The following is an 18,423-nucleotide window of genomic DNA, read 5'->3' as shown; positions in this document are numbered from 1 at the left end:
CAATATGTAAACACAATTCCCAAAAAACAATGTCATATTGTATTTTTTTTCCACAATTTCACTGCACTTGGAATTGTTTCCATTTTCCAGTACACTAGTGGTGAAATGAATGGTGTCATTCAAAAGTAAAACTCGTCCCGCAAAAAAATAAGCCCTCATATGTATATGTGGACAAAAAAATAGTTATGGCTCTGGGAAGAAGGGGGTGAAAAAATAGAAACACAAAAGCGGAAATTAGCTGTGGCTTGAAGGGGTTAAGTCTGCACCAAATCTGCAAGTCACAAATAAGAAGCGTGTGCATGAGACTTCAGGATTCTCATTCACTTTGCTGGCATTAGGAAATCCTTCAGGTTTTGTGACAAATCTGCACTGAAAAAAAAACCGCAGCATAAAGCATCGTGTGCACACAGCCTTACAGTAGGAGTGTCTATTCACCCATAACAACCAATCAGAGATCAGCTTTCATTTTACCAAAGCAGGTTGAGAAATGAAAGCTGAGTTCTTGTTGGTTGCTATGGACAACAAAGACAATGTAATGAACAGTTTTGATAAATGATGCTCTGAGACTCCACATTATACATCAGGGGACAGCAGCTCCATGTCACTGATCCACCACTGATGTCAGGAGATGGGATCAAGAACAATTGATGAGAATCTAGCAATATGGGTGATGTGCTCCACATTACAGGAACCATATAGGAGAAGACCTCAATATGGCGGATAACGCAGACATGGCACACCTGCTACAGCAGGTACACAAGGCAGACACAAGGATTTCTATATATACAGCGTATGGTGCTGAGAAGCAACTGCAATACTCATAAAATAAACCTAAAAAGAGACGGACAATCCTTTACAAGTATCACTGGGATTATTATTATTTATTATTATTATGGCGCCATTTATTATATGGTGCTTTACATGTGGGAAGGTGTATACATAGTAAAGACAAGTACAATAATTATGAACAATACAAGTTAGCGACTGGTCCAGGAGGAGAGAGGACCCTGCCCGCGAGGGCCACAGTCTACAAGGGATGGGTGAGGATACAGTAGGTGAGGGTAGAGCCGGTCGTGCAGCGATGTGGTGGAGCGATGGTTACTGCAGCTTGTAGGCTTGTCGGAAGAGGTCCGTCTTCATGTTCCTTCTGAAGGTTCCCACAGTGTGCAAGAGTCTGATGTGTTGAGGTAGAGCGTTCCAGAGTAGGGGGGATGCACTGGAGAAATCTTGTATGCGATTGAGGGAAGAGGCGATAAGAGGGGAGTAGAGAAGGAGATTGCAACATTCTAACATTTGTACAAATTTGGCAACTTTTTGGGACCTTTTTCTGCAGAAAAAGTCATTTAAGGGGTTGTCCACTATTTGTCAACCCCTTCTGGAATGCTACAGTGCCCCAAATAAAGTTCAAGCTCTTTATATTTACCTCAGTGCCAACATCATTGGAATGGCGCTATTCCAATAGGTATGTGTTTTTTATTTTATTTCAGGTATTGCAGCACTTAAAGCGACTATGTCACCAAGGTTTTGACACCTAATCTGAGATATAATATATATAGAGATATAGATATATAATATATACAGATAAATGTTTCACTCATTTGGGATGCTTGCTGTAGTTTTAATAAAATCACAGTTTTATCAGCAGGAGATTATCACTACTGCTGCCAGGTAGTCATCCATATTCATGAGCTCTGTATAACCCCACCCCCACCACTGATTGGGAGCTTTGTGCCTATGCACAGGGTACACACACAGAAAGCTGCCAATCAGTGTTGTTAGATTGGTTATACAAAGCTCAGCATTCAGATTACTGGTACATTTGTAGCAGAGAAAATAGTGATTTTGTCAAAATCATACCATGCAATCCAAAGAATAGTACATGCTTGGTAGAAGGGTCTCTGCCCCTATATCATGCTGCTCTCATATAGGGTAACACAAAACTGCTGCCAGATTCCCTTTGAAAAGGTGTCAGCATTTTCCATGTCTTGTAGTAAATCTCAGCAGAACTGAACCTGGACATTACACAATGATAAGAACATTTCACCATGATTTGGGAACAGATAACTCTGACCACTTTGTATTGGTAAACCGCCTATAACAACTATAATCATCTGCTCAAATATAAAACTTTTTTGTAATTTTTTATTATAAAGGTAGATTTGGAATCATTTTGGTAACTTTATTCCTGGATTACTTGTGGAGGTATAAAACATGCACAATAACATTCCCTATGATTACTAGTTACATTTCTCTTTTTACCTGAGCCTCCCACGTCTTCTTTCTTCTGGCTATTGGCCTGGATTGATGGTGTCTTTCCTTCCTCTGAACAGTCCAGGCTGATTCTTCTGTTCTTCGGTAATTTTCTCTGGACAATGATGTCTTCCTCTGCTTGCGCCATCTCTGGGGTGGGAGACATCTTCCGTCCTGAGTCTGGTTTCTTCCTCTTTTTTCCCTTCCTTTGGGGCTTTTTGATAGAAGACTTCTCATCAGCCGATGAGCCCAAATGTCTTCTGTTCTTCAATCCTTCACTCTGGGCAATGACGTCCTCATCCACTCGCTCCATCTCTGGGGTGGGAGACATCTTTCGTCCTGAGTCTGGTTTTTTTACCCTTTCTTCCTCTCCATTTGGGTTTTTTGATTGAAGACTCCTCATCAACCCATGAGTCCAAGTGTCTTCTTTTTCTCTCTCTCTTCTTCCCTACAATCTCCTCTTTCTCCATATTATCGATTTGCTCACAGTCCGCAGAAAACTTCTTCACTATCACCAGTCAACTCCAACTGTCACTTTCCTCAACTGTCAACTGAGCGCACAGGCACCTGGATGGAACTGGTCATGTGATCAGCAACTGACCAATAAGATTCCAAGGTATATGCTACAGTAGAAGTATGGGGATGTATCAGTTTGATATAAGGGCTGTAATAAAATTAAACCGGGTCTGTTCTGCAGTTTTTTGTTAGTTGATTTAAACTTTATCTTTTCCATTTCCATCACTTCACTATTATCTCACAGACAATTTTAGGATTTTAGGGCATATTTTAACAATATGCTGTATTATTTATCCACATCAATGAACTATATACCTGACCATTGTATTTATTTGAGATTTGAGATCTCTATATTTGAGATCTAGATTTGGGAGCTGCGGAAATAGTCACTGCTCCCACGCCGGGACTGTGTACGTGGGGAGCAGGAACTTCATTCTCCTCAATATCCGGTACATAGTGTAGCCGCAGCATGGCTCCTCCAGGCAATCGCATTTGCTCGCTATTAAAGAGCATAAAGATTCACCCCTCTCCACGGCCATGGGCAGGCACATGCGATCGCCCGGCCGCAGCAGGAGCTGTGCTGCGGCTGCACTGTGTGCCGGCTACTAAGGAAAATGAATATTCAGTGCTCCACACGCCCATGGGCATGGGGAGCAGTGAATATTAATTTTCTTTAGTAGCGGGCACAGTGTAGGCTACAGCAGGCGGCTCCTTCCTCCTGTGCCCTGCTCCTCCGCTGCTGCTGCTCCTCCCACACCCCTCACCAGCCACAGTATATATATATATATATATATATATATACATACACCAAATTCAGACTATAAGACGTACACCCCCACTTTCCTCCAAAATTTTGTCTTATAGTCCGAAAAATACAGTATATAACATGCATTATGCATATTTCTTGGATTATATCTATTGGATGAATAGTAATGAAATGAAATACCGCATTTTTCGGACTATAAGACGCACCGGACCATAAGACTCACCTAGGTTTTAGAGGAGGAAAAAAAAAAATGTAAGCAAAAAATGTGTTCATGATGCACTTTTAAGGGGGAGGGGGTCTTCTGCTTACACTGGAATAGGGTAATGTCCCCCATTTCTGACAATATCCCCCATCCTGGTATATATGCCCCCCCCTTCCTTTTATACATGGTCCCCATCCCTAACCTAGTATGCCTGGCATCTCTCCATCCTGGTATGCATGGCACCCCTCATCCTTATCCTAGTATGCATGGCACCCCTCATCCCTGTCCTGGTATGCATGGCACCCCTCATCCCTATCCTGGTATGCATTGCACCCCTCATCCCTATCCTAGTATGCATGGCACCCCTCATCTCTATCCTGGTGTGCATGGCACCACTCATCCCTATCCTGGTATGCAAGGCACCGCTCATCCCCATCCTTGTATGCATGGCACAACAATCCCCATCCTGGTATGCATGGCACCCCTCATCCCCAACCTGGTATGCATGGCACCCCTCATCCCTGTCCTGGTATGCATGGCGCCCCTCATCCCTGTCCTGGTATGCAAGGCCCCCCTCATCCCTCTTCCTGGTATGCTTGACAACCCTCATCCCTCTTCCTGGTATGCATGGCACCCCTCATCCCTATACTGGTATACACAAAAGAAATAAACACTTCTACTCCTTCCTCCCCTCAGCTCCAGCGCTGCTTCCTGTTTCCCAGCACTGATCTCACCGTGTGTGCCCTCACAAGGTGAGATGAGATGCGGAAATAGTCACTGCTCCCACGGCGGGACTGTGTGCGTGGGGAGCAGGAAATTCATTCTCCTCAATAGCCGGCATCTCTCCATCCTGGTATGCATGGCACCCCTAATCCCTATCCTGGTATGCATAGCACCCCTAATCCCTATCCTGGTATGCATGGCACCCCTCATCCTTATCCTGGTATGTATGGCCCCTCATCTTTATCCTGTTATGTATGCCCCCCTCAGCGTTATCCTGGTATGCATGGCACCCCTCATCCTTACCCTTGTATGTATGGCCCCCTCATCCTTATCCTAGTATGCATGGTCCCCCTAATCCCTACCAGGCTGCATATAAAAAATTAACACTCCTATTCACCTTTCTTCTCTCCTCCAGCGCTGCGTCCTGACTGCCCGCACTGATCTCTCCATGTGTGCCGCGCATGACATCACTGCCATGCGCGGCTCACAAGGAGAGACATCTCACGGGGAGCAGTGACTTCATGCTCCTTAATAGCCGTCACACAGCGTAGCCGCAGCGCGGCTCCTGCTGCTGCCGGGCTATTGCGTGTGCCCGCTTATTAAAGGGCATGAATATTCACCCCTCCCAACGCTCATGGGCATGGAGAGAGGTGGAATATTCATGCGCTTTAACAGCGGGCACAGGCAATTCCGGCAACAGCAGGAGCCGCGCTGCGGCTACACTGTGTGCCGCTATTAAGGAGCATGAATATTCAGTGCTCCCCACGCCCCATGGGCGTGAGGAGCAGTGAATATTCATTTTCTTTAGCAGCGGGGACAGTGTAGGCTGCAGCGGGCGTCTGCTGCCTCCTGTGCCCCGCTCCTCCGCCGCTAACACTACCCCCGCACCCCACACAATGTATATATATATCCCCCCAACATTTGGACTATAAGACGCACCCCCCATATAGTCCGAAAAATACGGTATATAAACTCAGCATAAAATCTTTTAGGCTTAATATAATACTTGTTTGTGCAATATATCTTTTTTTTTGGTCTATATACAGTACAGACCAAAAGTTTGGACACACCTTCTCATTTAAAGATTTTTCTGTATTTTCATGACTATGAAAATTGTACATTCACACTGAAGGCATCAAAACTATGAATTAACACATGTGGAATTATATACTTAACAAAAAAGTGTGAAACAACTGAAAATATGTCACGTGATCGCGGGTCACCGATGGGTGGGCATGACAACCCAGGGTCTGCAGCAGACGCCTGTGGTTGTCATGATCTTGTCGCTATGAGCGCAACCTAGTGGTCGGCGCTCATAGCACAGGACCATTTCTGCTGCATGCAGGGGATCTGCTCGTCCCCTGTATGTAGCAGAGACGATCAGACAACTGCTACTTCTAGTCTCCTATGGAGACTATTGAAGCATGCAGTAAGTGAAAAAAAAGTTTTTAAAAATATAAAAAAAATTAAAAAAGTATAAAAGTTTAAATCACCCCCCTTTCACCCCATTCAAAATAAAATATAAAAAAAAACCTCTACATAGACATATTTGGTATCGCCGCGTTCAGAATCGCCTGATCTATCAATATAAAAAAAGAATTAATCCGATCGGTAAACGGTGTAATGAGAAAAAAATTCTAAACGCCAGAATTACGTTTTTTGGTCGCCGCAAAATTGCAATAAAATGCAATAACGGGCAATCAAAACATCGGATCTACCCCAAAATGTTATCAATAAAAACGTCAGCCTGGCACGCAAAAAATAAGCGCTCACCCAGCCCCAGATCACGAAAAATGGAGACGTAAAGGTCTCGGAAAATGGCGCTATTTTTTTTTTTTTTTACCAAATTTTGGAATTTTTTTCACCACTCAAATATAAAAGAACCTATACATGTTTGGTGTCTACGAACTCGTAATGACCTGGAGAATAAGAATGGCAGGTCAGTTTTAGCATTCAGTTAACGTGGTAAAATAAATAAATAAAAAACAACTGTGGTATTGCACTTTTTTTGCAATTTTACCGCACTTGGAATTTTTTTCCCGTTTTCCCGTACACGATATGGTAAAACTAGTAATGGCGTTGAAAAGTACAACTCGTCCCGCAAAAAATAAGCCCCCACACGGCCATATTGACCAAAAAATAAAAACGCCATTGCTCTGGGAACAAGGGGAGCAAAAAACGAAAAAGCAAAAACTACAAAACCCAAGGTTGCGAAAGGGTTAACGGAGTGTAGTGTTCCTCCTCCGAGGTAAGGCCAGTGTGATAGTTGTGACCTAACCTTTTGCATCCAACACCACACTTCTCCACCAGAGGGAGCTAGTATGCACTAGGTGCTGCTCCCCTGGTTACAGGGAGACTGGGGAACACAAAGTGGTAGGAACCAGTTAGTGGGTGAGGGTGGAGGACTTACCAGTAAGTTACACTTTAGATTTCATATTTAATAAAATGCCATCTTTGATCTTGGTCTTTTGGTCCTAGTTAGTCGGTTCTAGTGGTCGTACTGTGCTGTCAAACTACTGTGTGTTAATGTGACTTCCCTCCGGGAGCGAAGATCCTGTGTGGGCCTGCACCGGTAAGGGACACAGCCCTCGTACCCTGGCCTTGGGATGAGAGGTAGGTTGCAGACAAGGAATGTCTCAATCCGGCCAAGGACCAGGATCAAGAAGGCCCGGGAGCTTTAGAGTGTGGCTCCCCAGCAAATGGGTCCCGGGGAGGATGCAGACGGAGCGGAGTACGCCACCTGTCCTCGCCTACCTGATCTATTCAGAGGGATTCCGGCTGCAAGAGGGGTACCGGCCCCTGACACCCGACCTTGTACTCTATGTCCTGGACGGGAAAGCCCGGTTAGGCCCTGAGGATCCCACCGGGCATCGGATATAGAGGAATTGCCACCCGTGCCCTAGTCCTGAGAGGAGCTCAGAGGGAGACCTGGCCTATCTACACACGCACAGACGGGAAAGGGTGAAGTCTGTAGTGCAAGAACACTCTGGTGTAGGGTCGCTACCGAACACTGGACCTTCTCGGAGGTAGTCGGACCCCCGTCCCTGGTGGCCGCAGGACTCCGCGGGGAGCAGGGAGTCGCCTTCCCGATGTCACCTCTGAGTGAGTAAAGCCTTGGAAGTTCACCCCTATGGCCGCCGGACTGTTCATTACGCGCCATACCATGCGATGCGGTGCCCGTACTCCCCGCACTACTACTTCCCCCCTCCATCCTGCCCTGAGGCCTTGCTCCGCCTGTGGGGAGCAGTGAGAACTTTGGCCGCCGTAACACCAGGCCTCGGCGGACTGCAGCGGCGCTGGTGATCCTTCACCAGACACCACAGGTGGCGTAGTCGTTAAAATAAGCCACTCAACCCGGACGAGCCCACAACATCTTCCTTTTCATGTGACGGCCCTGAGCACGGGTCGGATCCGGGCCACGGCTACATCCCATCTCTTCGTCACAGGGCCCGACACCGAGTCCCCCAACACCTAGGGTAAACTCAAGACTAAAAGGGCTCTTTCGAGAATTGAGGCGTCACACACCCAGCCTTACAGTAGGAGTGTCTATTCACCCATAACAACCAATCAGAGATCAGCTTTCATTTTACCAAAGCAGGTTGAGAAATGAAAGCTGAGCTCTGGTTGGTTGCTATGGACAACAAAGACAATGTAATGAACAGTTATGATAAATGATGCTCTGAGACTCCACATTATACATCAGGGGACAGCAGCTCCATGTCACTGATCTATCACTGATGTCAGAAGATGGGATCAAGAACAATTGATAAGAATCTAGCAATATGGGTGATGTGCTCCACATTACAGGAACCATATAGGAGAAGACCTCAATATGGCGGATAACGCAGACATGGCACATCTGCTACAGCAGGTACACAAGGATTTCTAAATATACAGCGTATGGTGCTGAGAAACAACTGCAATACTCATGAAATAAACCTTCTAAGAGACGGACAATCCTTTACAGGTATCACTAGGATTATTATTATTTATTATTATTATGGTGCCATTTATTATATGGTGCTTTACATGTGAGAAGGTGTATACATAGTAAAGACCAATACAATAATTATGAACAATACAAGTTAGCGACTGGTCCAGGAGGAGAGAGGACCCTGCCCGCGAGGGCCACAGTCTACATGGGATGGGTGAGGATACAGTAGGTCAGGGTACAGCTGGTCGTGCAGCGATGTGGTGGAGCGATGGTTAATGCAGGTTGTAGGCTTGTCGGAAGAGGTAGGTCTTCAGATTCCTTATGAAGGTTTCCACAGTGGGCGAGAGTCTGATGTGTTGAGGTAGAGTGTTCCAGAGTAGGGGGGATGCACTGGAGAAATCTTGTATGTTTGCTGTAGTTTTGATAAAATCACAGTTTTATCAGCAGAAGATTATCACTACTGCTGCCAGGTAGTCATCTATATTCATGAGCTCTGTATAACCCCACCCCCACCACTGATTGGGAGCTTTCTGCCTATGCACAGGGTACACACACAAAAAGCTGCCAATCAGTGTTGTTAACAGGGTTATACAGAGCTCAGCATTCAGAGAACTGGTAAATTTATAGCAGAGAAAACTGTGATTTTGTCAAAATCATACCATGCAATCCAATGAATAGTACATGCTTGGTAGAAGGGTCTCTGCCCCTATATCATGCTGCTCTCATATAGGGTAACACAAAACTGCTGCCAGATTCCCTTTGAAAAGGTTTCAGCATTTTCCATGTCTTGTGGTAGATCTCAGCAGAACTGAACCTGGACATTACACAATGATAAGAACATTTCACCATGATTTGGGAACAGATAACTCTGACCACTTTGTATTGGTAAACTGCCTATAACAACTATAATCATCTGCTCAAATATAAAACTGTTTTTTGTAATTTTTTATTATAAAGGTAGATTTGGAATCATTTTGGTGACTTTATCCCTGGATTACATGTGGAGGTATAAAACAGAGGTCCCCAACCTTTTTTGCACCAGGGACCGGCTATAAGGAAGACCAGTTTTCCATGGCCCGGTGGGGGTGGGGGCGGGGCTTTGGTCATATGGGGGTGGGGTTATGGAGGGGTGGAGCTGTATGGGGAGGATGCTGGCGGGACCTCGGTGTACAGCGCTGCTAAGTAGCAGCATTGTACATTGAGCGTCAGTGTATACAGCGCTGCTGCTTAGCAGCGCTACACACTGAACACCGGTACCGGGAGCCGCGTCACTGAAGCCAGTCTGCTGCCCCAGCACGCCCCACATAACATGTTCTGCCGGGGGCGTGTCAGTGAGGAGAGCCTGCCGCCCCACCCCGTCAGGAACACACCATGCTGTGCTGTGGAGGGCCGCGTCACTAAGACCCGCCCGACGCCCCACCCCGTCCTGCATAATGTTCTCTGCCAGGAGCTGCGAGCTGTCACGGCTATGGCAGAAAACATTATAAATCCACACAGAGCGAGCTCTGACCAGGCGCAGGGCCGTGGAGCTAGCTGTCAGCGGCGCCGCGGACCGGCTGAAAAACCCCAACGGCCCGGTCCTGGTCCGCGGACCGGCGGTTGGGGACCTCTGGTATAAAACATGCACAATAATATTCCCTATGATTACTAGTTACATTTCTCTTTTTACCTGAGCCTCCCACGTCTTCTTTCTTCTGGCTATTGGCCTGGATTGATGGTGTCTTTCCTTCCTCTGAACAGTCCAGGCTGATTCTTCTGTTCTTCGGTAATTTTCTCTGGACAATGATGTCTTCATCCACTCGCTCCATCTCTGGGGTGGGAGACATCTTTCGTCCTGAGTCTGGTTTCTTCCTCTTTTTTCCCTTCCTTTGGGGCTTTTTGATAGAAGACTTCTCATCAGCCGATGAGTCCAAATGTCTTCTGTTCTTCAATCCTTCACTCTGGGCAATGACGTCCTCATCCACTCTCTCCATCTCTGGGGTGGGAGACATCTTTCGTCCTGAGTCTGGTTTTTTACCCTTTCTTCCTCTCCATTTGGGTTTTTTGATTGAAGACTCCTCATCAACCCATGAGTCCAAGTGTCTTCTTTTTCTCTCTTCCCTACAATCTCCTCTTTCTCCATATTATCGATTTGCTCACAGTCCGCAGACAACTTCTTCACTATCACCAGTCAAATCCAACTGTCACTTTCCTCAACTGTCAACTGAGCGCACATGCACCTGGATGGAACTGGTCATGTGATCAGTAACTGACCAATAAGATTCCAAGGTATATGCTACAGTAGAAGTATGGGAATGTATCAGTTTGATATAAGGGCTGTAATAAAATTAAACGGGGTCTGTTCTGCTGTTTTTAGTAAGTTGATTTAAACTTTATCTTTTCCATTTCCATCACTTCACTATTATCTCACAGATAATTTTAGGATTTTAGGGCCCATTTTAACAATATGCTGAATTATTTATCCACATCAATGAACTATATACCTGACTATTGTATTTATTTGAGATTTGAGATCTCTATATTTGAGATCTAGATTTGAGATCTCTATATTATTTGTATCGAGTGGCTACAAACAAAGCAAGCAAAATGAGTATCTCATCCACCGGTGTACTCAGCATAAGCAGCGGCTGAAATTACAAATGTTTGGTTTGATTGCTGCCTATGCAGAGCGCAGAAGTCTAGACAAACTCATTTTGACTTCAGTGCTATGTATAAGCAATGATCAAAATGACAGAAAATGAGCAATTCATTATTGAAGACAGCTCTAATCATTTGCAGGACACATAACCAGTAGTGTTGAGCAAGCATGCTCGACACTGCTTGGTACTCGCCTGAGCATCTGACTACTCGGGATGTTCGGCGAGCACAGAGCATTTCCGAGTTACTCGGGCGGGAGCTCGGGTCTCCGCCCTGCATGTTTGGCGTTCTTTACAGAGCCAATGAACATACAGGGATTGCCAGCCAGTCACTGTAATTCCACAGCCATGTTGGTTGTGGGCATTACAGTGATTGGCTGGCTGCACAGCGTCACCTCGAGTATTTAAAACCGGGCGCCGCCATCTTGGACACAGTCACTCCGGATCAGACGGTGTAGGGAGAGTGCTGCTGAGTTAGGGAGAGATTTATACTGCGAAATAGGTAGTGTAGGGTCTCTAAAGCCTGCCAAATCAAACAAATAGTCCTTCTCCGAACTACACTGTGTTCCAAATTATTATGCAAAAAGTGTTTAGGAGTGATAAGGTAAGAATTTTTTGGTTTGTCAGTTAAACTCATTGATGGTGATGTGTGTCAGGGCTCTTTATATCACTGTAAGCATTTGCAGACACCTGTGTTAGATAGTTTGGCAGGTGTGTCCAATGAAAGGCAAGACTACTTAAGAAGGCTGTCCCACATTATTAACCGCTTCGCGACGGCCCACTGTAGATACACGTCGGCGCTAGCTGGGCGCTGTGCAGCGCCGACGTTTAAAAACGGTGGGTGGTCCCGCAGCGCTCAGGACCTCCAGGGTCCTGCAAGCACTGTGATTCCGGTGCAGAGCGTTAGCTCTGACAGGGGACATCATCGGGACCTGATTGGATCAGGTCCCAATGATGTTAACCCTTTGCTATGTTCTATATCCCACGATCTATAGTGATCGCGACATATAGAAGATAGACAGAGGAGAGGGGGTCGTCTTACTTACCTTTCCGACGCCCCCTGATAGCTTCCAGGACCTGGCGTTGCTATGGCAGCTGGAGGTCACATGACCGCCTCCAGATCTTCCATATATGGTGTCCTGCCTGGCTCAGCCTGCAGCTGAAGCCTGGCAGGACACACTGACTGTGAAACAGTCAGCAAAGATCTCATGTAATATAATACATGTCTATTACATTACATGAGATCAGTGATCAGAAAAATAAAAATTAATGTCCCATACAGGGACTAAGTAAAAATGTAAAAAAAAGTAAAAAAAAATGTTTTTAAACTGTTAAAAAAAAAATCACAAAATAAATAAAAATAAATAAATAAAATATTAAACCAATAAATCCGTATATTTATGCGAAACCAAAAAAAGTACACATATTTGTTATTGCTGCATCCGAAACAACTCCTTCTGTGCACACCGTAATAAAAATAAATAAAAAACGGAGCAAAAAAATATGCTTTTTCATCATATCGCCAAACAAAAAGTGGAAAAAAATGCGATCCAAAAGCAAAATGGAAATAAAAATGGTACCGCTGAAAACGTCATCTTGTTCCGCAAAATAAAAGCTGCCATACAGCTCCATCAGCCGAAAAATAAAAAAGTTATAGTGCTCAGAATAAAGCAATGCAAAAAAAATATTTTTGCTATAAAATTGTTTTATTGTGTGAAAGCGCCAAAACATAAAAAAAATATACAGTAAGTGTACTATCGCTGTAAACGTACTGACCCGAAGAATAACGCTGCCTGATCACTTTTGCCACACGCAGAACGCCATAAAAAAAACCTCAAAAAACAATTCCTGAATTGTTGGTTTTTGTTAATTTTACCTCCCAAACACAGAATAGAAAGCGATCAAAAAATGTCACGTACCCAAAAATGGTACCAATAAAAATGTCAACTCGTCCCGCAAAAAACAAGCCATCACATGACTCTGTCGGCCGAAATATGGAAAAATTATAGCTCTCAAAATATGGCGATGCAAAAACTAGATTTTGCAAAAAAAAGCGTCTCTTAGTGTGTGACAGCTGTCAGTCATAAAAACCCGATATAAATCTGGTATCTCTGTAATCGCACCGACCCAAAGAATAAAGTAATCTAATCAGTTATATCACACGAGGAACGGCGTAAAAAATAAATAAAACCAATTCTTCACCTGCTACTGATTTGTTTATTATGTCTCCCAAAGATCGCAGTAAGGCTCTGCTCACATTTATCCTGCGCTCTGCGCTAAGTGCTTACACCAGAGTTTCCGTGTAAATCTCTGAAATACGTGAATCAGACGGAACCCATGACGGAAGATTCCCTGTAATGAGGCAGATATAGGCTACTGTGGATGCCATCTGGCCTGTGATCCAACGGTGTAATTTGTTTTAGGCGTGCATAAAAGTGCGGTTGGCCACAGTTTTGTGCACTTCTGAAAAAAAGGACACCGCTAAACAGAGGCCAGACGGAGTCCAGAGTAACTCTGCTGCCTCATTACAGTGAATGGATCCCGCAGGGGTTTCATCTGAATTACATCACTTGGAAATTTAGATGGAAACCCCGATGTAAGTGCTCAGCCTAGAGCGCCGGATAAATGTTATGTAAAATGTTCCCAATAAAAGCTTCAACTCAGTCCTCAAAAAAAGCTAGTCCCCACTCAGGTCCGTCATCTGTTAAAAATATAAGGGACTTCCAAGTTACTGGTAGCAGAAAGGCTCTGGAAAAGCGAAATGGCCCTTGCCCCCCAAAATAAATTCAGAAAATTTTGGGCTCCCAAATCCAAATACCTATTCTACAATAATTTGTTCTCCAATTGTCAAATAGCACTCCGTCCCCCCCAGATCTCGCCGTATGGCTGAGCGGTACGATACAGCCACATATGGGGTATTGACACTTTTAGAAGAAATTGTGTGACACATTTCGGCACCATTTTTACCCATTGCCCTGTGTGAAAATGTAAAATCTGAGGGTAAAACATTTTTTTGTGGTAAAAATATAATTATGCTTTTTTCACTGCCCAATGGTATAAATTTAAAAATTAAAAAATACTCACTACTTCCCTAGATGAATTCCTTCAGAGGTGTAGTTTACAAAATGGGGTCACTTGTGGGGGTTTCTGCTGTTTCGGCATGTCAGCGACTCTTCAAATGTGACATGGTGTCTGCAACCTATCCCAGCCAACATAGCGCTCCTTTCTCTTCCGAACCCTGCCGTACACCAAAGCAGTGGTTTTCCCCCACATGTGGGGTATCGGCGTACTCAGGAGAAACTGCACAACAAATTTCATGGTGCAATTTCTCCTGTTTCCAAAATGGTGGCACTTGTGGGGGGTTTCCACTGTTTAGGCACTATAGGGGCTCCCCAAATGCGACATGGCGTCTGCGAATTATTCAAACAAATTTTACATTCAAAAAGTCAAATGGCGCTCCTTCCCTTTCAAACCCTGCCGTGCGCCCAAACAGTGGTTTGCCTCCACATATGGGGTATCGGCGTGTTCAGGAGAAATTGCACAACTAATTTCATGGTGCAATTTATCCTATTACCCTTATGATAATGCAAAATTAAGGAATGAAAAACGTTTTTGTGGGAAAAATGTGAAAATTTTATTTTTACAGCTCACTATTATAAACTTCTATGAAGCACCTTGGGGTTCAAGGTGCTCACCACACATCTAGATAAGTTCCCTAAGGGATCTAGTTTCCAAAATGGTGTCATTTGTGGGGGGTTTCCACTGTTTAGGAACATCAGGAGCTCTCCAAACGCAACATGGCGTCTGCTAATTATTCAAACAAATTTTACATTCAAAAAGTCTAATGGCGCTCCTTCCCTTCCGAACCCTGCAGTGCGCCCAAACAGTGGTTTTCCCTCACATATGGGGTATCAGCGCGCTCAAGAGAAATTGCACAAAAAATTTTGGGGTCCATTTTTTCCTGTTACCCCTGCGAAAATAAAAAAAATTGGGTCTAAAGTAACATTTTTATGAAAAAAGTTAAATGTTAATTTTTTTCTTCCACATTCCAAAAATTCCTGTGAAGCCCCATGCAAACACAGCTACGGCGCCAACAAGGAGGAGGTGGAGTAATGTTTTGGGCTGGAATCATGGGGAGAGAGATTGTCGGCCACTTTAGGATCCCTGAAGGGGTAAAGATGAACTCCATAATGTATATTGAGTTTCTCAAACAGCACTTCCTGCCATGGTTCAAGAAGAAGAACCGTGCATTCCCCAGCAAGATCATTTTCATGCATGATAATGCACCGTCTCATGCTGCACATAACACATCTGCATCTCTGGCTGCTATGGGCATGAAAGGGGACAAACTTATGGTGTGGCCCCCATGCTCCCCTGACCTCAACCCCATTGAGAACCTCTGGAGCATCATCAAAAGGAGTGTCTATGATGGCGGGAGGCAGTTCACATCTAAGCAACAGCTCTGGGAGGGTATTCTGTCCTCATGCAAAACAATTGAAGCAGAAACCATCCAAAACCTGACAAATTCAATGGACGAGAGAGTTCAGAAGCTCCTTTCGAACAAGGGGTCCTATGTGCAAATGTAACATCACCTAGAATAAAGTTTTAAGTTGAAAACTGTTTGAATTCAGTTTGTAATAACCTGCTAATGATTATAATTTCAAAAATGACCATTTTTTTGTTCTTTATTAAAATTAAAAGGTTGAAAACTCTGCTGTGCATAATAATTTGGAACATGCATTTTGAGTGCAGTTTTAGTGTTTATTTTTTTAAAAATATACTGTTATCATAGGCAGTTTGTACAAAAACCTTTCAATTGTACTCTAATAGTTATTTGACTGGAAAATTACAATGACAGCAATTCATATAGGTAATTTGGGAAAATCTGGGAAAATATTATTTGCATAATAATTTGGAACACAGTGTAATATCCATCCCAGATATCAGGCAGGCAGGCAGGCTGTATAGGAAACGCAGTGGTTATACCAACAAACACTGCATTACAGTCCTGTGTGCTGCTGCTGCTCAAATTGCTAGACTTAGCCCCAGGTCTCAGGGGCCAGGAAAAATCCTTTTTTTTTCATCTAAATCCTCTTTTTTTTTTTCCCTCAGTCAGACTGTACAATTACCCATCTTATTAACCTTTTGGTATCCCCCCCCCAAAGAAAAATTGAGTGTGTCTGTGAGTGTTCAGACACAAATATATCTGTGTAGAAGAGTATGGTGTAGGCCAGATAACTAGAACTGTGGTTTTGCAGTTCCTCACATCAAATCTCTGTATTATCCACTTTTTTGCCTTTTTTGCATAAAAAAAACATTTTGAGTGTCTCGCCGACTGTTCAGACACAAATATATCTGTTTAAAAGAGTCTGCTGTAGGCCAGATAACTAGAACTGTAGTTTTGCAGTTCCACGCTTCAAATCCCTGTATTATCCACTTTTTTGCCTTTTTTCAATAAAAAAAAACATTTTGAGTGTCTCGCTGACTGTTCAGACACAAATATATCTGTTTAAAAGAGTCTTGTGTAGGCCAGATAACTAGAACTGCTTGCGTTAGAAATGGTGCCTTTTAGGCTGGTGGAGACGGAATCCTTCCGCAACCTTATGACGGTGGCCGTCCCTCGGTACTCGGTTGTTATGATCTGCTACAGGGACTAAGGAAAGACAGGAGATCTGTCCCTACAATAGAACTAAACTAGATCCCTACGATGTAACGGGGAACCTGATCCTGCGATTAGACCCGCTAAAGTCCTCGGCTAGTCTGTACGAAGACCTATAGATGTGAGGGAGGGATCCCTACAAGAACTAGGGACTGGGATAAGTTGGACACCTCCTAGCAGAAATAGTAGCAGTCAAAGACAAACACACAACAAAAAGCATAGAGGTCAGAAGACCTAGCAAAACTAACAGAGAACGGCAACAGAGCACCAAGCTAGCTCAAGAGTAGTAAATACAATGAAGTCCAGCAAGGCCAGGAGGGCGGAACCGGATTAAATAGGCAAAAATGGTCATGTGACCAGCAAACTGAAAAAAACCTAACAGGAGAGTTCTAACAGTACCCCCTCTTCTAAGAGGATCCTCCGGATCCCCTAGGCCCAGGCTTACCAGGAAACCTCCTGTGAAACGCTCTGACAAGTCTGGAAGCAGAAACATCATCCGCCCTCACCCATGAATTATCCTCAGGTCCGAAACCCTTCCAAGCGACGAGATACTGCAAACTCCCTCTATACCGTCTAGAATTTAGGATGCGGGAAATTTCATATTCCCCGTCCTCCACCACCGGAGGAACAGTGGCAGAGGCGTCACCATCCGACACATCAGCTTTTTTCAACAGAGAAACATGAAACACCGGGTTAATCTTCCAGGACGTAGGAACCTCCAACCTAACAGCAGATTGGTTAACTATCTGAAGCACCTTAAAGGGCCCTACGAACTTGGGACCCAATTTTTTAGAAGGAATCCTCAATCGCAGATTCTTAGAGGACAACCAAACCATGTCACCAACAGCAAACAAAACCTCTTTCCGTTTCCTATCAAAGTACCTCTTAGATTTTTTGTTAGCCTCCTGAAGATTACCACGCACATCCGTCCAAACTCTCTCCAAATCACCGGAAAAACTCTCCTCCTCCGGCACCAATTTGGAGAATGACCCAAAAGACGGATGTCTCCCAGAACAACAAAAAAAAGGCGAACACCCAGCAGAAGAGGATGTATGGTTGTTAAGAGCAAATTCAGCAAGTGGCAGAAACTCAGACCACCCCTCTTGATTGTCTGCCACAAAACAACGCAAGAACTGCTCAATATCCTGGTTCTTCCTTTCTGTCTGGCCATTAGACTCAGGATGATATCCGGATGAAAACGACAAATGAACTCCCAACCTGTCACAAAAGGCACGCCAAAAACGAGCCACGAACTGAGGTCCCCTATCAGAAACAATGTCAGTAGGAACACCATGTAGTCTGACAATTTCCTTGACAAAGGCCTTAGCGAGTGTCTTAGCGCAAGGCAGTTTGATGAAGGGAACCAAGTGACACATCTTGCTAAAACGGTTCACGACCACCCAGATGACCGTGAAACCTTCAGAGGGGGGAAGGTCAGTAATAAAGTCCATAGCCAGATGTGTCCAAGGTGCACTAGGAACCTCCAGAGGGCAAAGCAACCCCGCAGCAGGAGCATGCGAAGACTTGGATCTAGCACACACAGTACATTGGCGCACCCACTTAATGACTTCCTTCTGCCATCCAGGCCACCAAAAACTGCGACCCACAAGTCTCTTGGTCTCAGAAATTCCTGGATGACCTGCCAACCGAGACTCATGACACTCAACAAACAAATCTCTCCTAAAGGTCCTAGGCACAAACAACCTCCCATGGGGAGTGTTAGATGGGGCATTCTCC

Source organism: Phyllobates terribilis, unplaced genomic scaffold (genome assembly GCF_046119375.1).
Source record: "Phyllobates terribilis strain yellow unplaced genomic scaffold, ASM4611937v1 Scaffold_11__3_contigs__length_659146591, whole genome shotgun sequence".
NCBI classification, from domain to species: Eukaryota; Metazoa; Chordata; class Amphibia; order Anura; family Dendrobatidae; genus Phyllobates; species Phyllobates terribilis.
The sequence above is the reverse complement of the archived record's forward strand: the minus strand, read 5'-3'. Positions refer to the sequence as shown.